Raw genomic sequence first — 27,346 nt, 5'->3', positions numbered from 1 at the left:
TGTTCCAAATCATCAATTGCGTGTACATCAGTTTTTGAAAATAAACTGATTTCCTAGTTATATCAATTGCTTTTAATATCTGATTGTCTGTTACTGTTACTTTGTTTACCCAATACTCTGAAAGCAAAATTTTGTCCTGAAATTTCAAATCCTTAATTAATTTGTATGCAGTTGCTATAAATTTAGTGTCTTGTTGGATAGCTTGCCACAATTCAGAGCATTAATCCACAAATCCGGCTGCAGGTTTAAAGTTCCTAAAATAGCTCAAGGCAAGTTCTTTAACTTGTCTCATTATAACAATGTAACTTCTAGGTAGATTCATTTCCTGTCTAATTTGTAAAGCCGATAAGTCAAGTTTATTAAAAACATCAAATAGAGTCAGATTAACTATTAATGGAAATTTGCTGAGATCGATCAGCTGATTATTTAGTTTAAAAATTAGGATTCCTGTGGAAAGGTTGAAGAACCATCATATATTGCAATAAATCTACGGACTGAAATAAAGTTTGCAAAGATGAGACACAGGTTATTATGTGGTCCATGATCCTATATTTTATCAGACTAATTTTGTCCATAAAGGGTAATGCTTTAGGATTTATTTTCCTATCCAAAATATGCTTATGATTCAAGACCACCCAAGTTGGTATCCATTTTGTATTCATTACATCATAATTAGCAATTCTTAAAATTTGATTAGCGTTTACAATCAAATAATATGCTTCAAAGTTTGGTAGCTCAAGTCCCCCTCTTGTTTTAGGGGTCATTAATTTCTCATAAGATATTCTAGTTCTTTTTGGGTTCCAGATAAATTTAGCTAGATCTTTATGCATTTGTTTAAAAACTGTTTTTGAATTTGATAATTGGGCAGACCTAAATATATATAACATTCGTGGTAGTATATTCATTTTCACTATTGATACTTTTGCTAATACCAGTAGTTTTAAATTCTTCCATCTGTCACAATCAGCTATTATGTGTTCCCATACTCGTTTAACATTATTGTTATAAAAGTCCTTATTATCCGTAGAGAAGTTGATACCCAAATATTTAATATTTTCTTTACATGTTAACTTCCCCATCAGGGCCATTAATGAAAAAGGTTTTGGGGTTCTTAACGGGAAGATATTCATTTTCTGTAAGTTAATTTTATAATTCGAAACTACCGAAAATTCGTTTATGAGCTTTAATATCTTTTCACTGTCCAAAATTGGGGTTGTACAATAAATAATAAGATCATCGGTGAATGCTGACATTAATATTTTATTCCTATAAATTATTGGTGCATTATGATACAAATTTTGCTTGATATATAAAAATAGGGGTTCTAGATATAGGTTAAACAATAAGGGGGACATGGGACAACCCTGACGAGTACCATTTTTAATCTGTATTCTGTTAGAATAAGTCCTATTGATGTATAGCGTAGTGTATGGATTACTATATAATATTTGTAGTATCTGAATGAATTCTTGGGGCAAGTTAAAATAGGGTAACACATCAAACAAAAAAATTATGTCTACTCTATCAAATGCTTTCTGGGCATCTATTATAAGAGCATAGATATTAAAGTTGTTTTGTTTAGCATACGTCATCATATTATGCAGTGTAAGTGTGTTATCGCTAGTTTGTCTAGTTGCCATAAATCCAGCTTGTTCCTTAGAAATTAGATATATCAAAACCTTCTTTAGTCTCGATGCTATAATTGATGTTAAAATTTTCATATCCACATTCATTAGTGCTATTGGTCTGTAATTATCTGGGTTAAGGGGATCTGAATTGGTTTTATGTATGAAAATTGTTTTTGACACATTGAGGTGGGGGTGATTCAGAATATTCTGGTAACTTGGAGGGGTGTATCAAAGTTCGTGACGCTCCTGAGTCACACAGGAATTTTACTTCCCTTCCCTCCACCAGAAGTGTGACTTCTGGTTTTGTGTCTGCCAGATAGAGCTCCAAGCTCAGTAATGCCAAATCTAAAATTTCACTTTCTTCATCCTCTACATCTGCTTGCACTTCCTCTGTTCCTTCTACTACATTTACATTTGTCCTTTGTTTGTTAGCCTTTCCTGATGATTTCTGACTTTCATCACTATCATATAGTCAGTCCTCATCACCCTTACTTTCTGTAGTCACCTTTTATTTAGCCTGCAATCCCTTGCTAAATGTCCTTTCTTTCCGCACTTAAAGCACTCACCTTTCTTTTTTCTCTCTTCAAAATCTTCTGACCGTTTGTCAGATTGTCTATTTCCCAGGGCATTTTTCTTACCCTTTTTACCGGACTGTACTACAAAAACCTCAGCTCCGTCTTCAGCAGTGAAGACTTGTGTCTTCTTTTTCTTTTTACTATTAAAGTGTCTTTCAGCATGTCTAGCATATTCAAGTAAGGCTTGTAGCCTACTTGTTCGATGATCTATCATATGCTTCGTAATAAAGCTACTGATAGGTGCAATGCAACCTTTCAAAAACGCATTTTTCAGTTGCTGTTCATACGAGGTATCATGTGTCTGATTTTCAGGAATAGCCATACCACTATGGTTATTGAAACATTCCAATAATCTACCATAATACCCATCTACAGTTTCATTCTCTTGTTGTATGCATTGGTTAACGCAAGTCCAATCTACTCTAGGTTTCCATTTTTCGGAAATTCTGTCTGTAAGACCTTTTACTCTGTTGTCTAGTTCTGCGTCACTATGTGGGAGTGGTTTAAGCTCTGCATTATGAAGATTCCAGGTGCCACAAATCATGTGCCAGTCTGGACCCACAATTTGTCTAATTACCTTTTCTACTTCTTCCCCATTCAAGTGGTAACTTAGTCTCATACCTTGTAAATCTTGTAAAAACTTTGTGTAATTAACTTTTGGATGAGGGATTCCCTCTGTAGCTTTCCGAATATCTTCCGGTGTCCATGATCTGTATACTAGAAGAGTTGGGTCCTGCCCTTCCTGTCCTGCCTGAGGATTTGGTACCTCGATTAGTGGACAGATTTCTTCCTCATTTTCCTCTAGTGTGTTTTTCCCTACTTGATACAAGTCTGTGTCCCCAAGTGTTTTACGTGTCCGGGACCTAGTTTCAATAGGATCTCTAACAAATGGTTTTAGTGTTCTTGTGACATCAGGATAACGTGGAGGTGGACCAGCTTGTCCTCCTGCTTCATATCCTGAAAAAGGCATCGGAGAGGGCGGGGGAGGAGGAGCCGTCGCTATTACCATATTATTATCCTCTTTATCTAAAAATAACGTCTTAGCATTTTTAGTTTTTTGTTCCCTTCGGTTTACTTCCTCAATCCACCTGTGTGCCTGAGGAATGCCTAATCGTTGTTGTTTTTTGCCTGACCTTCTGCATCAGATTTAAGTTGTTTTAAGAGTTTAACTAATGAAATTTTATCCAATTTACCATCTAATCCGTATTTATTAACCCATTTTGTATAATACCTGACATTATCAGCCCGTTGTAATTGCATATATTTTGCATCCTCAGTTAGGGCCGGATCTCGCGATGTTTTAGTGCACTGATTTCCCATATCAAAAGAAAATGTTACGTAACCCTTTTCACCACGTGGTATTTCAGTTCCTTATGCAATTTATCTAGAATGACTGCCTACCTTATTCTGTTTCCCTGATCTCTGACAAAATATACAGTAATTTCCTTTTGTCCCTGATCTGTATAACAAATATTCTGACAATAGTATTTACCGCAACCTAGTCCCTGATCTAAAACAGAAAAAGGCAAATATCTTCCTACCTGAGCCTCCTGAGTCGACCAGTTCGAGACCGCTCTTCGGTCGCAGATCAGAAAGTGGCCAGCCTCTCAAAATGACAATTCAGTCAGAGGTCTTTTGTATTTCAAGAAGAACTGTTTCGGTAGCTTCTCCTGCGCAGTGTTCGACCACCGGTACACTCTGATCTGTAGCTGTCTGAGGGTTTCCGATTCAAGAAGGACCAAACTGTTAAATAAAAAACAAAGATAACAACACAGGAGGTTCAGATGCAAAAGTTTACTAGTGTACACCAGGAGGCAAAAAAACATACAAGTACAGAATTTTGTCTGACATGATGCAGGAAGTACAGAATATTTTATAGTGTTTACAGTCAGGTTTTGCCCACCTTACTGATGTGGTTAGTCACAGGGCATCTACATCACTTTTACTAACAGTATTCTATTCATAAAGATTGCTGATGTTATATTTTAAAAAAGCTTTCCCTTGGGAATAATACAGCCTTGCAAAGCACCTGGTCAGTTATAATGTCTTTCTGTAAATGTTACTCCTTCAAGGTTTCAGGCCTGCTCGAATACAATAGTTGGTTCAGTCTTGTAATACACTTCTTTGTTCTTCTTGCAACATTCTTCCAACAGCTGCGTCTTATCTTGATAACATTTACAAGGCCAATTGTCCCAGAGGAAGGAGAAGAAGATTTTCAATGCTTTATACATTTAATTTCCTGACCCAGCAGATAATCATTAGTGAAAAACATAAGCTTGCTGAGCTGGCTACTGCCAGGGTCAGAGTTCAAATACACTGCAGTTCCAAAGCTTCAAGCAATTACATGTAAAATCATTCTTATTGCCATATGATTAATAGAATAAAATGCATTATATACTGTTTGCTTTTTAATTAACACTTTATATATGCTCAAATACATATTTTTCTAATAAAATCCCTTCTTAATTCACATGTCAATTGTAGATGCTTCAGATAATATCTATTGCTATTACATGTCAGATGCATGCAATACATAGTTGTGTGTAGGGAATCCACTCATAACAGTGTGTTCTTTGTAAATAATGTTATCCATATGGCTGATACCTATGTCAGCCAGGGATGCTTTAGTCAAGTGTATAACATTTGTCATAGTGAGCTCCCACACATCTTTTCAGCCATAAAGAACTATTCTTTGGGATGTAAACCCATTATGATTTCACAGTGCAGACTTCCCTTCAAGGTGTTCTACTAGATGCACGTGTGATATGTTGCTCTGTGTTGCACCCAGTAAATTATAGTCTGTGACAAATTTGATGACATGGCTTTGAATCTTGCAGGTGTGGATTATGACTTATGTGTCATACAAACTTCTCAACTGGCCAGGAAATCATTGCACTCTGGTAAAGCAAAATCTTCAGTTTACACCAGCTCATCTAATCACATTTATATATACTGCTAACATACATCTGATGTTTGTGGGCCTCTTCATAAGTCTTAGTGTAACCTGACTTTGCAAATGATCCTGGTTTTGCCTCATATTTTAGCCCCATCTCTCATATTTTTTTTATTTTCTAGTAAATAATTGAGGTTTAAAATTAGTCAATAATGCCAAGCATTAGGGTTTTATGCATGTTGATACAAAATCTGATTTTCTATTGACTTTTAAAGGGAATTACGGTAATATTAAAAATCTGTCCCTAATTTTGGGCCTTTGTCCCATGATTATTGTTAGCTTTATCTCTAATTCTTGAGGAACTAAGTTGAGAGCTATGGCCTCTCTGCAAATTATTTAGCTTCAGAGATAATTGTGCCTTCAGTCATAGCTCTTTTATCAAAAATCTTTTATTTTTACTAACTTTGACAACATTAGTTCCTTTGCCAGCCTCATACGCTCTTATTTCTTCAGCTCCCTTTTTTCTAAGGGGATCTGGAAAACTATAATGGTACCTGGAAAAAAACTTCCTTTTTGCATAGACAACTAATATAAATCCAATTATTTTTCAAAAATGATGGGTTCTTTGTTTGGGGAAACTAAACTCTTTGATAAACTCCACCCTAAGTCAGTCATTATCAAAATAAAAGCACATAGACTTGTCAAATGACTCATAAGTTCATAGGTTGCCACTAGACTAATGACCACTAGGGCCCTTACTAGCATAGCCATGCACCACAGACCGTTTTTGGCTCCGAGTATCATGGGTGTCTATATGGGGGGCATGTTAGTAGGGAGGTAACTAAAGATTTTTTTCGGGGTGTTAGTTAGAATAATACTTTTTGTCTGCCACAACAGTATCCCTAAGCATGTCTTTTGCTTTCTACTTAGGCTAAATGAAACTACAATAGACCATGCTTTTTCTTTAGGTCTACAGGCAGCAGAGATGTACTTATCCACTCTTATGCAAAGGTGGACAAGAGGTATAAACCAAGATAACCAGAGTAAGCCTAGAAGAACTGAAATAAAACAATTTCACTTTGCTAGTCCCTCCATTAAAAAGGTAGGAATCCATTTACTAAAGGAGCTATAATTTACATAGACTTTTAAATAGACTTATCATAGCACAGTTGCATGAATCTGTTTTGTCATTTCATTCAGAAAGATCACATGGTTAATTTAAGCATTATTTCTGATACAGCAGAACTGTGACTTGATAAGGGTAGAATTCTGTGACAAAACGTACTTTTATCTTGCTCCTCATGGATTAATTAAAACTTACTGTAACTAAATTCAATAAAATGCTATCATAGAATGCTAACATTCAGACATTGAATTAACTTCATTATTTTCTGAGTTCAGCTTCAGGTAAATAAAGTAATAACATTAATGTGTACTTACCATGTTTTTCCATTTTTTATTTATTTACTTATTTTTTTTTTATTAAGCAGATAAATTGCACTCAGCATCCTCTCATGTTACAAAAGCAATGTTGAACTTGAAAATATCAGCATATCCAAGAATAGTTATGCCATCATAACCTGTAAAACATAAACAGCCTATGGAGTTCTTAGATAGGAGAAGCTTTCCAGACAAGGGATATTGTCTAGCCATAAATGCTCTACAGTTATACACCACTTTGAAAAAACATTATTAAACCAGTACAAAACCTCTACTGAAAATGCCAAAATATGGCTTTACAGGCTTCCCTACAGATTTCCAGGTGTTAACTGATTGAGCACATCTAGTTAAATGTACCTTTGCTTGTTGGTTGTATCATCAAAATATAGGCACTGCAGAATACTGGTATAAGACAACTGTACATTGTAGTGAGCATTTTATCATTTACCAACTCTTGTTTGACTTCTGAGTTAGTATGTGTATATATATATATATATATATATATATATATATATATATATATATATATATATATATATATATATAAACGTAAGGGGAGTGCATGTGACTTTCTGCCTATGGGAGAGGAGGTTTTTCCACTAGCAAAAACATTTATTTTAAAGCATGCAGGTAGTTAGTATATGACTTGTGTGCTTCTGTACATCTATGTCATTGTTTTTTGAGTGACTGTGCCTCAGTTGTTTATAGGGGAAGCATCTTAATACAATGCCAAGACATAGCTAGCAGATGCCAGGTCTATATTAGAATGTCGACAGGGCAAAAGAGCGAATGCCCTTACGTTGACACATCTGAAATTAAACCATTAAATCTCAAATGGCCAAAACAGCAATTTTTTTTCCCAGGGGAAAAATCACTGAGTCAACAAAAAAAAGAACAAACTGACAGACAAAATAAAGTGGGGTGCTTCACCCCCCACCTCCACACCCCCTACTTAAATATAGCAACTCCAAGATCACACTACAGTGGAGGAAACAGCAAATTCCCGACAATGGCCCAGCAATTTTTTTCCCTGGGAAAAAAAATCACTGTTCTGGCCATTCGAGATTTAGTGATTTCACTTAAGATGTGTTGACATAAAGGCGTTCGCTCTTTTGCCCTGTCGATATTCTAATACAGACCCCAGATGCCTTATAAAATATTTGCTAAAACTGCAGTTTAGGTGCTGGATTAAAAGTCCATAAACAAGAAGTACTGAATAACAAAAAAGATAGAGGGGTCAGTTTTTCAAACTCAGTATATCCAACTGGTAATGTAATGTAATCTAATATATATATATATATATATATATGCAAATTGTTGTATGGACCACTTCCATGGTCAACAGGCATCTCGTTAATAAGAATTTTTTTAGCAATTCACTTTGCCTCCTGATCTCCACGCACCAGTTAGAATTAATGCTGTCCCATATTTTACTAGTCCTCCCATAGTATAATAACTAAAAGAAAGTTCATATACTATTCAGGGCAGTTAAGAATGCAACACATTCATTGGCTTGAATGACCACTGACAGTCATGTGTAGGCTGCTATGATAATCATGAGGAATGCAACTGTACATGTTCAGTACATGAATCATTGCTGCAGAAGCATTCATGTGAGGCAGAGTTCTTCATTGCACTTGTTCAAGTATAACTTGGACCAGTGGCTTGGCAATCGAAAATTTACCCTCGGTGTGGCACCTTTGTCTCTATGAAAAAGAGTGAGCTTATAAATGCATGACAGCACAGAGTTCAATAAATTTATTAAATACTGGTATAAATAACAGACTAGTTTCGGCAAACAGCCTTCTTCAGTGTAAAACAGTATAGTCAAGTTCCTTTGAGTCATCATTTAAATACATAACAAGAGCCAATCAGAAATTAAGCTCATGAATATTCATAAGTTTGAAACATATTTTTTAAGCACTTGAAGTTTGTCATACAAATATACAGTGGGTAACATATATACTAGTAAAGTCCGTCCTTAACAGGGAGGATAACCACCCCAAATAAATACATACATAAAATTTAACAAGTTGTTAGTACATAGTGGCATGTCCATCTAGCCATGTACTCATACTCATATTCATATTTTTGTCATTCTGTATTTGAATAGCCACTGATGAAATATTCATTAAAAGCACCAAAGGTGTTAAATATCAAATACTGATATTGAAAGGGCTCAGACATGCTATATCAAAACAAGGGGCATGTGTTGGAGGGGTTGAATTGTGTATACACGTATGTGTATATATGGGTTTGCAATTATGCTAAACAAGTAATCAGCATTATACATAATATGAAATTTTGACCAACAATAGTGAAGGGTAAAACCCTAAACATAAAGACTTGACCTCCAAGACTAGAGATATGATGATAAGTGCAACTAGTTTCAGGTGATATTAAACTAACATATATAAATGCTTAGTCAAAAGACCGGCATATTAAGTACCTGTTATTCCTACAACCACAGGAATACAGATTGACCATTAACTACACATGGAGACCCACCATGTCATGAATACTGTTACGGGAGGGCACATATGGCTCAATATCCAGAACCCTAATCAGTGCCGAACCAGAATATTTTTAGGTTCATAATCCATATATATAAAACGAAAAGACAAATAAAATCCACAACTTAGTGTCCTATTTGTCAATATTGCTATTAAAGACTACCCATGTTCTCCTATAAATGATCATTCAGTCCTGGATGAAATAGACCCCCCAATGTAGTAATCCAATATTTCTCTTTTTGATCCAGTAACCCATGCCAACCCTGTTTGTTGGTTCTATCTCCAGAAATACGATCAATAACCATAAAGGTGAACCTAGCCTGAGGATGTTTTAGTGTATGTTGATATAGGGCACTGGTCTCCTTATGGTTTTTTATATCACTGCGGTGTTCATTCATTCTAAATCTCAGAGCTCTAGAGGTTTGTCCAACATAAAATCCCCCACAATAACAGGAGGCCAGATACACCACCCAATCGCTACTACAATTACCAAAGATCTTGATGTCAAAAACTCTACTTGTATTACGACTGGTAAACTCCTTGGATTTAAGCATATGTTGGCAAGATCCACAATGGCCACAAGGGAATGAACCAATAAGTTCATCACCATGAAGTGTCAATTGTTTATGGGTAGTCCCCCCACTTGCCATATGTTTAAAATGTGAAAAGTGGGAGCCTAGGGTTTTACCACGTTTGTATGAAAAAAGACAACGGGGTCCCAAAATACTTCGCAGCTTGTCATTAGCCAGTAGAATATTCCAATGTTTATTGATAATGTTTCTGATCATATTAATGTTTCTACCATAAGTGGTGATAAATCTGACACATGTACTGCGAGAGGATTGATTTTTGTTCTTATTCTGATAATGTAATAAGTCATCCCTCTCAAGATTGTTGGCTCTACTCTGAGCAGACGCAATATCAAATCTATCATATCCCCTATTGGTAAACCTCTGACTGAGATCCCTACTGGCCAACTGATATTCCTCAATGTTGGAACTGAGTCGTTTGATACGTATAAATTGGGATATGGGAATACTCCTGATAGTGTGACGGGGATGTAAACTTGATGCATGTAACAAGGTGTTATATTGCGGGTACTTACGGAAAACCCTAGTAGACAAAGTATTGTCTGGGTTCCTGTATACGGTGACATCCAAAAAATTAATGGAGTTTTTATCATATGTCACGGAAAATTCAAGTCCCCAGACATTGTCATTAAGATACTCAACAAATTCCCGTAAGTAACCCTCATCAGCCCGCCACACCAACCAGCAGTCGTCCAGGTAACGTCTCCAAATGTCCATTTCCACCTGAAAGATGTTATGTGATATATCATAGATCATATATTCTTCGACATAGGCCATGAAAAGGTCAGCATATATTGGAGCAAAAGATGCCCCCATAGCTGTTCCTTGTAGCTGCCAATAACATTGGCCTTGGAAATACAGGACATTCTTATTTAACACATGTTCAGACATACATATCAAAAGAGTGTTGAACCCCGGTGAATATAAGTTGACCCTTTCCAACCAATATTGTAAAGATTGGAGACCCGCCCAATGGGGTATACTTGTATATAATGATTTTACATCCAAAGTACATAAATACCATTCGGGTTCCAATTGGGTCTCCCTGATTAACTGTAGAAACTGGGTGGTGTCCTGCAACCTAGATCTTATATGTCCCAACAGAGGTTTCAGATATTTGGTAAGAAAGGCCGATAGGGGTTCGGTCAGAGAGCCTATTCCTGAGACTATTGGTCTACCTGGTGGTTTTTCTAAGGACTTGTGGATTTTGGGTAAAAGATACAATATCTGTTTAGACGGTTCCGAAACCATAAGTGAATCCAAACATTTCTTGTTTATGATACCCTCCTCAAAGGCCAACCGCAAAAAAGAATCAATCTCATCCTTAAATACCGATGTAGGATCTATGGACATGTACATGTAGCACTTAGCATCTGACAATTGGGTTAACCCTTCCTGGACGTAATCCGCAGTATTCCAAACCACAACTGCACCTCCCTTATCAGCAGGGACAATAACTATATCTTTATTGTCACACAAGGTGTTCAAAGCTATCCTGTCATCAGGGGTTAGGTTACTGGCCAACATGATGTGTCCCATATTCTCAAAATGAATATCCCTCATAATGGTGTCCATAAAAATGGAAACGTGTTTGTTCATAGGAGGTTGGAATGAGGACTTACCAAAACGGAAGTCCTCAGATGGTTCTGACATGTTGTCCTCAAAGAACAATCTAAGATTTAAAGTCCTGCAAAAAGCCTGTAAATCCTGTACTATGTGATATTCCTGGCTAAAAAATGAGGGAATATAGTTCAAACCCTTGTTCAAAAGTACAACCTGTTCATCTGTTAATATGGTCTTAGATAAATTCAACACATTCTGAGTTGGCCCTGATATATCTCCTATTTCAGGAAGTTGTTCAAAAGACCTTGGAGGGAGACCGGAGTGATCGGTCTTTCTGTGCTTTCTGCCCCCCCGGTGTCCCTTACCCCCCCTAAAGGGGAAATTTTATTAGTTTTCTTCCTGTTAGGTGAAACCCTCTCCCCTGATCCCTCAAAATCCGTGAGGGAGGATTCATCACCAGACGTACTATATGAACTATCCCCCTTATTTTTAAGAATTGACCGAGGTCTCTTTTTGGTGCGACTGGACCCACTGTATATTTGTATGACAAACTTCAAGTGCTTAAAAAATATGTTTCAAACTTATGAATATTCATGAGCTTAATTTCTGATTGGCTCTTGTTATGTATTTAAATGATGACTCAAAGGAACTTGACTATACTGTTTTACACTGAAGAAGGCTGTTTGCCGAAACTAGTCTGTTATTTATACCAGTATTTAATAAATTTATTGAACTCTGTGCTGCCTTGCTGGTCTATTTGGTGCTTTCTACTTGGTTTGGACCGTGCATTCCCTCGTGCATAGGACTTGGTTTGCCCTTATAAATGCATGACCACTCATGCCCATGATATGTGACCAAGCTAGCTACACTTCTCATAAAAATATATACATACATACATAAAAATATTTCAAACACAGGCAGTAATGCCCTTCTAGCTTGCCAATATACCAAAACACTTGTTCCCATAATAAGTGTCCAGGCTGTTCTTAAAAATATCTAAACTAATAATTGCTTTAATGTAATTTGGTAGTCTGTTCCGTGCATCAGCAACTCTGTCAAAAAACCAATTAGTACACTTCTCATTTCTATAGGATTTTCTACATAGGCTGTCTGATGATTCTCTAGTACTATTTGATAACCCTAAACATTCCCAAAGTTATTTGCCTCTAAATGCCCTATATAGCTGAATAAGATATCCTCTTAGATATCTAGAAGAGACAGTGTACATGTTCAGATATTTTAGTCTTTCATAATAATTAAAATTTTCACATCAATGGATGCCCCTGGTATATTTCTGTTGTACTCTTTCCGGTTTACTCATGCTTGTTTTCTTATAGAGTTTCCATATTGTTATCATATTGTTACTCCATACTCAGATTTGGGTATAATGTAACTAACAAACAATGACTTCATCATTTTAGAATTCCTAGACTTTATAAATCTTTTATACAACCTATAGTTCTATAACTATCATTAACCACTTGGTTGATATGATTAGAAAAACTCATAGCTGGATCTACCCATATACCCAAGTCCTTAAACGAGTCAACAGTTTCAATCACTGTGTGCTGTATTAGATATTCACCTTTCAATTTATGTCTCCCAAATCTCATATGCTTATTTTTTTATGTATTTATCAGCATATTATTCTCCTGTGCCTAAATGTTCAAATTAGTCACATTATTTTGCAGGCATGCACAAACACATGTATCAGTTTACCCAATTTCAGGTCATCTGCATATAGACTGTAGAATACCTCAGATGAAAAAGTTAGGTCTGAAAGATACAATCTAAACAAGTAAGGGCCTAGGATAGAGCCCTGTGTGACACCCTGACTGTAACCAAGAATTTTACCTGTCAAGTTGCTGTATGATATTTGCCATTCCCTATTTGTAAGCCATGCAGCTATCCATCTTATCAAGAATACATCAATACCTAGTTGTTCTAATTTATTGATTAAGGTTTTGTGTATGACCCTGTCATATGCTGAAGTTAAATCTATATCAATTACATCACAGCACACTTTTTCATTCATAACTATTATATCATTATAGAACATCATATTACAGGTGGTAGTAGATCTATTTTCAACATATGCATGCTGATATATGGTTTAAAGTCCCAACTTATCCAGTTCTGGCAATAACTTATCCAATATTACCGTCTCTATTATTTTTCCACAACATGAAAGTAGACTTAAGGGTCTATATGACTCTGGGTTTGTCCTACTCCCCTTTCCCTTAAAGACAGGATTAATAAGTGTATGTCTCCAATCTTGAGGAATCTCCCCATATTTATATGACTTAGTGAATAATAAATATAATGGTAATGTAAGTTCTTGCTGAAGTGTTCTCAGGTCATTGTTACTAATTCCATCTCCCTCTGTTTGGATCCAGATTGAACAGTTCTTTTTCAATATAATCTAATTTGATTCCAGTAACTGAGGTTACCTGGATGTCACCAGGACAACTTATCATCCCTTTTGTGGAGCCAAACTGTTTTGCATAAAATTTTGTAAATATATCTATAATTTGTTGTGCCTGAGAATACATTTTAGAATCTGTGCAATATATGGTATCAAACCCTGTTCAATACAATTGAAAAGTGTGGTCAGGCTTAAAAATACCCTTTAGGGTCATTAGCTTAGGAATCACTTATGAACCTATGCACTTATAAGAAGCCTAAGCTATCCATGTCTTACTCACTGCACAGGCCAGATTCTCAGAGCTTTGGGCATCCTCCATGCTCTCCAATGGCATCAAATGCCAGGAATACTGAAGGCACTTCACATAAAAGGTGGTTTGAGTGACAAATATCTTCAGAATGTTTTTGCTGCCAAAGTAAATATTTCTTCAGTGGGTACCACGATTCTGTCAGTTGGCTAGTGACCCTTCATGAGCGGGGCAGATAAGTCCCTTTTGGGAAAAGCATTCCACTTTGGATCATAGGATCATAGGGATCATAGGAAGTTACTAGGCTATTGGCACTGAGGCCCTTACAAGCCTAGCCAAGAATTTAGCCCATGTTCCAACAAGTCAGTACCTGATGCCCCTGCCCAGCAGGGACACAGGTGGAATCCCAGGGGTGTATTTTCTGTTCCCCATCCAGTTATCCAAGTTGCACTTAAAAAGGGTTAATGAGGTACTCTGCTCGATGTGGAGTGGGAGTCTATTTCACAGAAGGGGGAGTCTCTGGGACACAAATCTGTCCTGCCAACAAGTCTTATTGATGTCACAGACCAAGTTGAGGTCACGCATGTGGGTTATTCGAGTGGACCTTGGCTTGTAAATATGTAGCAGTCCCATCAAGGCAGGGTCTGAGATTGCTTTGTATGCCAGACAGAGGTCACCTCTGAGAAGCTGTAGGAGACTGAATAGAGGGCCAGGGTTTTTAGCCTATCTGTGTAGGGTAGATGTTTGAGACCCTGGGTTCTTCTGTTGAGGAACCTCTGTGGTATCTTCAGCTGCTGCATGTTTTTTGTGTGGTACATGCCAAAAGGGGCATTGCACTCAATAATGGGTCTTATAAGAGAGGAATACAGGGATGTTATGACCACCTTGTCCCTGGATGAGATACCCTTACTAATGAGGTGGGCCATGTAGAAAGCTTTCCGTACAATGGAGTCAATATGGTGGTTAAAAGTCAGTTTGCTATCAACCTGGGTGCCCAAGTCCCTCACAACTGATTGCGTGCTTATGACCTTGTTGTTAATGTGATAACTTGTGGGGTTGTCACTCTCCCCAAACAGGATGATGATGCATTTTTTGCCATTCAGTTTGTGGCCATGTTTCTGACACCATTTATATGTTTGAGTGAGACCGTCTTGGAGGCTATCCCCACATCACTAGGGGAACTGATGACAGCACCCAACTTCCAGTCATCTGCAAACTTGGCCAGCCATAGCCCACTGGTTTTGGCCTGCAGCTCAGAAAAGTATATCTCAAACAACAAAAGCCCCAAGACCAATCCCTGGGGTACACCACTCATTACGGGTTGACTGCTTGAGGTGGCTTCCCCTATTTTGACTATGTGGATTCTATCAGCGAGCCAGTTTGCTAACCATCTGGTAACATATGGATTGATGCCTAGTTGAGAGAGTTTATCTAATATACCTGAGTGGGGAATAGTATCAAAGGCTTTAGCCAGGTCAAGATAGGTGGTATGGACTGTTTTCCCTTTGTCAATGGCTTTGGTGACTGTCTCAAAGAAGTTGACTAAATTTAACAGGCATGATTTCCTCTTGATGAAACTTAACTGTGTGAGATCAAGTGTTTGGAGGTTGCCAATGTCTTTGTTAATGAGGTCTATGATAATCCACTCCATGGCCTCTGCTTGCAGATCAGGCTAGTTAGGCTGATGGGTCTATAATTTCCTGGATCAGTGGATGCTCCACCTTTGTGCAAAGGGATGACAGTGGCTGTCCTCCACTTGGCTGCAACAAAGCCAGTACTCAATCTTTGGTTCAATAGGGTGCCTAATGGTGCTGCAAGTTCCTGTCTGAGTTCATGTAGGATGCAGCCTGGGATGTTATCTGGTCCCATGGAGGCTGTATTTTTTTGCCTTTGAGATGGCAGTGATGACTTGCTCCCTAGAGATAAGGGGAGGGGGCAGGTGCTGGGGATGTCCTGATTTACTGATGGGGGGTATAGAGGGGTGAAGTTTTCACTGAACCTGTCTACCAGCATGGTGGCTATATTTACAGCGTTTGTGCATGTGGTGTCCTTGACCACCAGTTCTGAGCAGATCTGGGTGCTTTCCTTGAGACTGCGGACATATGCAAAGAAAGCCTTGTGATTGTCTTTAGTAGATGTGACCAGTGTGGACTCAAAATTTGCTTTAGAGGATTTTACTAGTGCTCTTATTTGCTTGTTCATACTGAGGGAGATTGCTTCCAATTAAGTACCTGCTCCTTCTTGGTCCTGGACAGCAGTTTTTTTCCTTTTATTATAGAGTTTATTTATTGCAGATGTCCACCCGACAGGTTTACTCTTCCTTGAGGAGGAGGATTTTGTTCTGTCGGGTATTCCTGATTCTATGCAGCTCGTATAGTACTTTGGTGTAGGTTTGGAAATATGTGCCAGTTCCTATGGAGGAGGAGGGAGCTGTGAAGCTATTTATACCTTCCCTCAGGAGGTTGTATTCAGCTTTCAAGAAGCTATTTTGTTTGACCCTATCTAGGGGTGGTTGGAGGAGATGGTGACTTCAAAAGTGACTGCTTTGTGGTCGGATCTTACCAGGCAGAATGACACTGTAGGGATGCTGCAGTCATTACTCATGCTGGTTAATACTAAATCCCAAATATTTTTACCTCTTTTGGGGGTGTCAACCACCTGGTCTAAAGCATTTGCATTTCTGAAATCAAGGAATCTCTGGTCATTTGTGTTTTGACATGAGTAGTTCTTCCAATCTAGGGTTGGATAGTTATAGTCTCCCAGGATCAGGTTAAAGGGTTGAATCTTGATAGATTTGAAGAGGTCCAGATAGGTGGAGTGTGCATCTCGAGTCAAAGTTGGGGGCCTCTAGCTTGCTATGATTTGAATAGGAGTCCTGTCAGTGGGTAACTGCACCTGGAGTGTCTCCTGTGTGTCATACTGTTTGACCAGCCAGGAGGTGTGTATGTTTTTTATATATATTGCAACTCCACCTCCTTTTGCTTTGCTGCCCATGGTTTGGGGTCTGAATGTATGATAGGATGAGTAACCTGGAATGGCTAGGGTGCTCCCCACAGCTTTCAACCAGGTTTCTGTGACTGCAGAAATGTCAGCATCTTTCAGGTTTAAGAATGCTTGCAATGATTGCAGTTTAATGTATAGAGTCCTAGTGTTTAGCAGCATGACCTTTAATTTGCATTTTGATGAAATTTCCATGTTGGTAGTTTTGACCTCATGGCATTGCCTAAAAAGTCACTATGGGGAGGAAAGAGCCTTTGCCAGGAGTCTTAAGCCTAAGGCAGACAGATGCAGGCCATCTCTGGCAAAGCAACGTGGTTTGTCAGTCATGTCTTCCCAAGTAGTCAGGTACTGGATACCCCTGGAATGACACCAGAAACTAAGCCAATTGTTAAAATCAATCATTTTCTGTTTGTATTAAGGCATCATTCTGGGTGACTTTAAGATGATACTTAAGGCTAGGAACATACCTGCCTGGGACACATATTCAGAGAGCTTTATCATGTCTCTCTTCATGTAGTCCAGGGAAGTACATCTCAAGCTATTCACGCCAACATGGACTATGACAGAGTCATAATAGCACCTGTTGTTGAGAGACTTAAGTGCATCAGTGATATGGCGATTTCTGGCACCTGACAAACAACTACCAGTGACTTTCCCCTTATCCAGCCTGGTGAGGGGCACATGTGTGTGCCTCACAATGGAGTCTGCTATGACTAATATGTTGGGTTTATGTTTCAGCCTTAGTGGCTGTGAGACACAGGAGTGTGGACTATGTGTGGTGTGTGGTGTGGTGGGCAGTGGAGTTTGCATGTGTTTTTGCCTTGGAGATCTCTTTTGTTTCGGTATGTTTTTGTTGAGGACCACCACATATGTGGGTGTGTGTTGTGTATGTGTGGTGTTTATATTGACAGCTTTCACAGTACAACATATACTGGCCTGTGAGGGAGAGAACATTGATGATTGGATCTTAATGTAATTGCATCTCTCACAAATTATGTTCCTAGGTGGTAGTAGTAGAAGGTTGTCCGTGTACATGAGGCAGTTGGTACACTGTCTCTGGATGCTCATATCAACCAGACTGGCAGGAGAAAGTGTAGGAAATTGTCCATCCATACTGTATTTGTCAGAAACTGAGGGAGGAAAGCCAAAGAGGTCTAAGAGGTTAAAGGGTGGAAGGTCTAAGAGTGGTACTACTAGGTGATCACACAAGTGCTACTAAAGAATTTTTATTTGGAATACCTCACAAAGGGTTAAAAACAGGACAGCTGCAGCTCTGGATGTAGCAAACCTGTATCAGACTATGCTACTCATTTTAAGGGCTAAGAAAACAGAAACAGTAAAACTCACAAAATAGCACAGATTAACCACTACAGACAGAAACAAAAAACAGAACTCACAGTATGAAAAAAGTCTTTGAATTGCCTTTTATGAGAAAACCACACATTTCTGGCAATAATCATTACTTGTACTGAGAAATAAAGATATTAGGATGTCATTTTAATGTGAAGAGAATTATCATGTTAGTGTTTACTGATGGAGCAGCAGTCTGTCTCAGAGGCAGTAGCTTCCCCAATGCACAAAAAAAAAAATGTAAGGAGTCTTTAAGGGTCTGACTGACTCCTAGTTTTCCTCAGCTGTTTGAGGGGGGGGGGTCTCTCTGCTGTGACCACTTGTTATTCTTCAGACTGGCCATCTTGTTTCACTAGTCTTCTTGGTGTAGCCTTCCAAGCTGCCAGTGACCAGGGGATAGTCACATTCCTTTTGGCTGCAGGATGCCCTCAGCAGACAGGAAAGAGCCACTGCTGTCATTGCTTGGGGAAGTTGTGGATGAAGATTCTTCACATGGTCAGAATGGGTTTGTGGATGCTGGATCCAGTGTGCATAAGGGGGAGAATGTGCTTATTTAGAAAAACTTCCAGTCTCCTGTTTCCATTTCCATGTACAGGGTAGATTTACCAGGATTTGCTAATGAGCATGTATGACTGCTTTTTTCCTCATCTCCACAATCTTCTTTTTAAAAAAGGAAAAGAGTTCCTTCTCATTCCAACATGATTTTTCTGTCAGAAGAGCAGTCCATGCAGGGGAGAAGTGTATTTCAGGAGTGTCTTTTCAGTCTGAGCATTCTGATTCTAAGGACAGTACAGCTTCCAGTTTCCTTGCTAAAGAAATTTCTTTCATTGGCATTTTATCTGACATGAAAGAAGTGTTTCAGGTTTTCACCTATAGTTGCCTACAGCTGCACCTATCCCCTCCTGGCTTGCCTGTCTTACAGAATGTTTTTCCTCATTGCATCTTTTATTCCTGACAGTCAGTTTTCTGCCCTCTGACAGGATATATAAAGTGCCCCAGACACACAAGTACTTGTTCTCTAATCCTAAAGTAGACCCAGCAGTCATTTCTCTTTCTAAATCTGTGACTGCTAAACAGGTTACTGCTACTAACACCATACCCTCTGACAAATATGGCAAAGCAATGTGTTAGTTAGGGAAGAAAATGTATTCCTCTACAACTTTGACTTTCAGGATTTTAAATTACCAAGCTCGTATGATAAAGTTTTTGGTTGTGCCCTTTGTGGACATACAAAAGTTAATGGCTAACCGTCCTTCTTATGAGGTAAATAATTCATTACATGCTTCTGTGACACCTGTTTCTTGGGTGAGAAAGCATATTTTACAATTTGCATAAGATGCAGGAGATTCTTCCTCTAGGGATGCTGCATCTCAATCGGATTTATGGAGATTTGCTTGTCTTCATTCTCAAAATCGTCCTTATGATGTTAAATCTATGATTTGAAAATTTCCCTTGAATAAATTCTGTTTGGCCCTTCTACAGCTGTAGTGCTTAAGAAGTGTGATGAAAAAGGAAAACTGATTTGAGTAGTAACTCATATTTTATGATCCCTCCATTTCAGACCAAATAATTGCTCTCCCTCCTCAGCCCTATTTTCCAATACACAGGTGTGGATTCAATAAAATCTGCATGGTCTGCTAAAACTGTGTACACGTGCATCATGGTGCAACATGCACATAACAGCACACCATGTGTAGAGCCAAGCAAACATGGTAAACATTGTGGCATGCTGATTACAGCACAAGCAGCTGATGCATAAAGCAATTGTGTAGACTCAGTGTAGCTTTTCCCTGTAAATCCCAAAACCTATTAGAATACACCATGGAAACTTTTGTACACAGAAACAATGTTAGGGGCTGCAGTTGCTCTTATACATGGGTATGTGCAATAGGCCCAAGTCTATGCTGCTGTTGCTGCTAATAGACCTTGTGCAAGAAGGAGAAGGGTGTTTAGACACTGTTTAACTTTCTATGGTCTGTATGATGTGGAAATTGTAGAGCGCTACTGGATGGATAGAGACACACTACAGGAACTCTGCAATCTCTGTTATCCACAACTGAGAGCAAGAGAAAAATGAGGGGAACCAATACTGGTGGAGACTAAGGTATGTGTAGCACTTAAAATATTAGCTACAGGAACCTTTCAGAGGCCAAATGGGATATGCTGGGGGTGTGACAGGCATCAGCATCCAGGATCATACATCAATTTCTGAGTGCTATGCTACAACATGCCAGTGATTATATACTGTTTCCCCATACACCCAAGGACAGATCAGCATGTATGTGGGATTTCTATCCTGTAGCACATATCCCTAAAGTCCTAGGTGTGACAGACTGCATACACACATTGAAATCAAAGCACCACCTGGAGAACAGGGAAGGGTGTACATAAACTGAAAGGGTTTCCACTCCATTAAATGCTAGGTCATGTGAAATGTTAAGGGAATTGTCCTGAATGTGTGTGCTGGCAACCCTGGCAGTTAAGAATCAAAGCCAAGGAAACTGCACAAAGTTACCAAAAGAAAAAAACAGGGAAAGTGCAGTAAACACGGAGATAGTAGCCACTGTGTATTCCAAAGCGTTTATTTTAGCCACAAACAAATGGAAAAAAATAAAAAATTATACAACTAAATATGAAAGCCTTTTAAAACTCATTACATGCGTAATGTATATGGAATTTAAGTAAAAAAGAAAATGAATTGATGTACGAAATAAAAAAGAATGAAGGCATGAGAGTTATGAAACCAGATAAGGGGGGAGGTATAGTTTTTATGGATAATATAATATATGAGAGTAAAATGAATGCTATATTATGGGATGAAACTAGATATACAGTGGTTTCCATAAATGAAATGAATATAGCTTATAATAAAATTGACATCAACTTAAATGATATGTTACAAGAGGAACTCATTGATTATAATACCTATAAATTTTTAAAGGTAGATAAACCAAGAACCCCCACTATATTTGGTATACCTAAGACCCACAAAAATGAAAGTGATCCACCCCTCAGACCTATAGTATCAGCAGAGGGATCTAAAACATAAACCTTAGCTAAATATGTTGATACAAAATTAAAAAGCCTGTGGATAAGACGGACAAGTATATTAAGAGATTCCTGGGATTTTTTAAAGGAAATACCAGACCATATATGTCATGATAATCTCCTTTTCATTACCATAGATATTGTAGACTTATTTTCTTGTATTCCCTATATTGAAGGTATGGCAATGTTGGAAGAAATAGTATATGAAAACAAGGAAATGACACATAATGAAAAATTGGTTAATATTTGGTTGATGAGTCTCATATTGAAAAATAATTTTATTCATTTTAAAGGAGAATTTTTTCAACAAATACAAGGGGTAGCAATGGGGGCAGCATGCGCCCCAACCTACGCCAACTTAATACTAGCAAATTGGGAGGAAAAATATATTTTGGATTCTGAATTTAAGACATGTTGGATTATGTACAGAAGATTTTTAGATGATATAGTAATTGTTTGGACAGCAGGAAGGGAAAGATTTAATGAATTCCTGACATATATGAGCAATACCACGAATTTTTTAAACTTTACTCATAAAATTTCAGAAAATGAATTACAATTTTGGACTTACAAGTGTATAAAGTAGGGCAAAAATTGGAAACTAAAATATATAGAAAAAAGACATTTTGTAACTCCTTTCTACATTTTGAAAGTGCACACCCCCTTCATTGCAAAAGAAACATTGTCAAGGGACAATTTGTTAGGGGTAGTCGCATGACTAGTTCAGATAATGATTTTAAGGATGAATGTGAATTACTAGAGAAAATGTTTGTAGAGAGGGGCTACCCTTTGGATTTCATCAAACAAATCAGGAAAGAAGTGGAAGATGGAAGAAAAACTAAATTTGCACCTATTTATAAAAGTAAAAAAACTAGTGACAACAATAAGAAGGAAAGTATTAATAATAATGAACACAATGGAGAAGAATTCCAACAGGCTCTAATACTGGAATATAATGGAGTAAATAATTACATCAAAAAGGTATATTTGATAGAATGGGAGAAATTTATAGCCTTTTCAGATATAGGCAATGTATCTAAGATATCTAGAAAAATAATTTATAAGAATTCACAAAGTATTAGAAATATTATAGAAAATAAAAAGAAATTTAATATTAATAGAAATAGAATAGGTACATAGAAATGTGGGCATTGCAGTCAGTGTACATATATAATAAACAACAATAATTTTTATTTGGAAAGTTGAAAAAGATGGATTTACAGTTCGGAGTATTACAACTGTAAATCGAAGGGAATAGTCTACATGGCAATTTGTGAAAAATGTGGGTCCTTCAACATAGGAAAAACTGAGAGAATGCTGAAGAGAAGGATTTATGAGCACATGTATGAAATAACAACGGAGAAAGAATGCAATGCTTTATATAAACATAGTAAAGTATGCCCAGGATATAAATACAAGTTTATGGTATTAGAACAAATTCAACAGGATATTAGGGGGTGGCCCTTGGGAAGAAAGAATGGAGTTTCGAGAATTATGGTGGCAAGTAACTTTAGAGGCAGGGAAAACTCCTGGGTTAAATGAGGTTATTTCCATTTTACCATTGCTGAAACTAAGGTCAGGAAAGCTTTGAGTGAGGCAGAAGAACTATAATAAATGTTGCCACTAGATGGCATCTGGAATTCATTAATGAAAGGACTTTATACATTTAGAAAAAGGAACATTACAAATATATATGAAGTTTTTTAACGAAAGTTTTTTTAATAAAAACTTTTATAATAATGTTTTTTAATTATACAAAGTTTTTAATCAATATAATGTATAAAATACAAGATTTTAAGTTTTATCATTAATGGTTTTTGATGTATATAATGGCTTCTAACCAAAATCAGCGGGAATCTAATGAGACAATGAATTCTATTGGTTTTACAATTAAGGATTATACATATATATATACTAGTGAAACAGATCGATTTACTAACTATCTGATGAAGTCAATGAATAGACGAAAATGCATGTAATGAGTTTTAAAAGGCTTCATGTTTAGTTGTATAATTTTTTATTTTTTTCCGTTTGTTTGTGGCTAAAATAAACACTTTGGAATACACAGTGGCTACTATCTCCGTGTTTACTGCACTTTCCCTGTTTTTTTTTTCTTTTGGCAACCCTGGCAGTTACCATGACTTGTAATTCTGACACAACTCCATACTCTATCACAGGTTTTAAGGGTGTGATAGCCCACAGGGTCATTTACTGGGGGGGGGGGGATACAGGGTATGCACTGGAGCCATGGCTGATGACACTCATCAGAAATGCACACACACCCACCCACCAAAGAACACTATAATGAGGCACACACTCAAACAAGAAATATCACAGAGAGTGTGTTTGGGGCTGCTGAAATCATGGTTCCAGTGCCTAGATACATCAGGTGGATCCCTGCAGTACAATTCCCACACCTGTGCTTAAATGCTTCACAATATTATTCTAAGAACATAGCTGCAGCAGAAATACCAAGGGGAAGGGGCACGCATCCCACCACCACTGGCAATGTAACCACAGCCACATACAGGTGAGGATTCAGAGGGGACCACCAGCCACTGTGGGTGTAGGTAGATGTAGGTGTGCACAATATTCCCTCTCCCTGGCCAATAGGCAATGGATAGGACACATGCTCACCACCTAAGGGAGTAAAACCTGCATCCTATGCACACACACACATACATACATACATACATACATACAGTAACACTGATGCCAGGCAGCACTCACAACTGATACTTCCCATGTAATGGCTGTGTACTGTTAGCATCACACAGATTCATTCCCAAAATAAAACACTTGTAACTGCTAGACTATCAAGGTAAATGCTGAACATGGAATATGACAATAAATGTCTACGAATGCACATGAATGTCTGATCTCTGCATACTGTTACCTGCCGATATAACTAAGTATAAGGTGTGTGATATAAGATTGTAGTGTTTGCAATATATCACATTCTCACACAAGCCAATGCTTAGTCCAAAACAAGGAATACCAATGAAGTACTCTATTGCTTACCATGGAAATACCAGGGAGACTACACAACTGCAAGTGCAAATCTCTTGAAACTCAACTTCTGTTGTGGCGACACATAAATAGTAGTTGCCTTCCCCACCCGCAAAACAAGGGAAAAATACTATTTGTACAATCCAAGGAATAACACATAATGCAGTTGTTATAAATGCTTTCCACACAATTGTCACAAAATGTGTGCACATTTACAATGCAAAAGTCAATTGTATGTGATTGCTAGTCAACTCTCACTGTGCCCAACACTCCCCTGGTGGCATTTATGGGCCATCTTAGAAGAAATATAAGTACTTTACAGTTCCATTGAATAAGATAGAAGATTGTAAGGTAACCAGTTTTAACAATACCAATTGTAATGACAGCTAATATGGCTGTCTATCTGTGAAAGTTAATGCATGCCAAAAATGCCTGTAACAAGAGTAAACTATAATATATATATATATATATATATATATATATATATATATATAAGTTTTCTCTGTAACATGTTAACAAATCTAACATGTACTTGAAAAATACAAGTATATCTTAGCAACATCAGAAGCCTTCTGTGCAGATAAATCAAAACGAATATCAGTCCTGTGTTCTACAAACACATACGTCCACTTACCTTCAAGTTCCCTAGCTGCACAACTACCTTCTTATGGTGTAGATTCAGGCCTCTGAGTATGATGAATATTCAAATGAGGTGTGAACTCATTAGAGTTGTTGAATCCCAAAATTATGGCTTCATATAGCAGATGTAAACATAGTGTAGGCATTAAGTGTTTGTTGTTAATGGATTGCAAATGTGAATGATCAGTGGAAAGGAGAAGGAATACACAACAACAATTCAGGCTCCCTATCTGCAGTGGATGTGTCAGTTAGGATACACTTACAAAGTGTAGAAATAACTGTAGCAAGATTTTAAAATGGAAGTGACAGCACCCATTTCTAAGTTTCTGTGCACTAATAGCCAAACTCTCCTTTCTTTAATGAAAACTATAATTTAATGTCCTATAATATTGTCATACATTTTAAGGGAGATGATACACAATGCCCTATAGACTGTATGTGTGAGAGTACAGCACACATAAGAGAATAATGAACACAATATAAAGAGAAGAAACAGCTGCACTGGTGTGAACAATACTCAGAAATGCTTGTGTGATCATTCATTGCACAAAAAATGTAAGCAACACATGTACAAACAACTGAGAGTGTACACATGTTACATGTCTTTAAAATACTGTGGTGGCAATGGGACTTGCTTATATGCACAATGATTTGCATCCCTGCTTCAAAGCTGTTTCTCTGGCAAAGAGAGATAAGACCCCCTTACTGTGTTTGGTAGGCTCAGTAGTCTGACAGTTCAAACCCAGAGCTGTGTAAAAATCTGTAATGTATGCTAAAATGTGTTTTGTAATTTTTTAATTTTTTTTTGTTATTTTTATAATATTAGTATTTGTGCTGTGTGTGGCTTAGCACAAACACGGTGAAATGGATAAATGCATTAAATTTAATAGATTAATAGATTAGTACTAGGCTAGTTGCCCTTGCGAGCCATTTTAAGCCTAGCCAATTATCCCTTGTGAGACTCAAACCCTGCACCTTGTGTTTGTAAGGCAAACACCTTAACCATTAGGCCACCCTCCCAACCCCTGATAAACAGTGCATAAATCACAGCTGTGAATCAAGTATGTGTGTAGCACACCTGGTAAACATGATGAAGCATACAGTACATAGTATATTTCGATCATGGTTCAAGTGCCACATTTACCTTTTAATGATGAAATCTAATAAAAACGTGTTACAAGAATAATGCATGTTAGCTTTGCCTGTCATGTTTGTGCATTGCTTACCTATGCGCAAACAGGGCCTAATGTCCCAAATAACAAGCAAACTCTGTCAGTTTCAAAATGGATACACTGTTACTGCTTTTTTTGCTTAAATGTTTTTATTGATTTTAGAAAATTAATATAATTTCATAACTTTGAAATATAAAACATAATTTACACAGGCTAACCATATACAATCAACAACTATAAATCTATACAAACTATTCACAAAGGTGTCTATGTTTAAAGATGTTAAACATTTTACATTTAAAAAATTATTCCATTAGGTATTACAGTCATCTCTCTCCATTACTTTGTTCACGTTCTTCCATGAGCTGAAATAAGATGTGGTTCTTTCTGTTCTCATTCTAATGGTTCTCATTTCCATTCATGATACATTCAAAACAATGTTTCTGTACTCCTTAAATGTTGGTGAAGTCTCTATTTTCCAATTTGTAGTAATGGTTTTGTGTGCTATAGGCAGTAGTGTCCATGACATTGAAAACTTTGTTTTTAGCAACACATTGGGGTATGGGAGCATTAAACAGAATCAAAAATTTAGACAAATGAGAATTATCATTAAAGACTATTTGCAAGAAAAAAATAACTATCCCAAAATGGTTTAAGTAAATGACAATCATAAAACATATGCTGCCAATCTGCTCTCAAGTTCCTTTTACATCATCTACACCCTATGTTTTGTTTAAACATTATTTCCATTTTATGTGGTGTTATAAAGGACCTATGAATAAATTTCCATGTGAACAGTTTCCATTGCAATGAAAGAGATGTTTGCTTTGTGCAGAGAAATATTAATTTCTTGTCATTGTCTTTTGGCATTTGATTATTTATTGTTTCATAGTAGTCCCACAGATTCTCTGTATAATATAATTTTGTTTTCTTAATTATTCTATAGATGTTTGATAAGTAACCTTTTCCATGAACAGGGTGTGTTGTTGAAGAAAACAAGTGTTCTATAAGTTTAGGTATATTTTGTAAGATTGATAATTGCATTGCCTCTGTTCTGTTTAAAATGTATTGTCTTATGTCCTGTACGCTTAGCCATAGATCATTACCTAAATCAAATTTGTTCCTTATTTGTTCCAGTGTTAAAACTTTTCCAGAGTCTAGTAACTGATGCCAATAAGTGAGCTCATGCTTTCTAATAGTCTTGATTATATCTATATCAAAAGTTTTTATGTTATTTTGCATGCATGCACTATG

This window comes from Protopterus annectens, chromosome 9.part0 (assembly GCF_019279795.1).
Source record: "Protopterus annectens isolate FY-2018-M chromosome 9.part0, PAN1.0, whole genome shotgun sequence".
Lineage (NCBI taxonomy): Eukaryota > Metazoa > Chordata > Ceratodontiformes > Protopteridae > Protopterus > Protopterus annectens.
Note: the sequence above shows the minus strand (reverse complement) of the source record.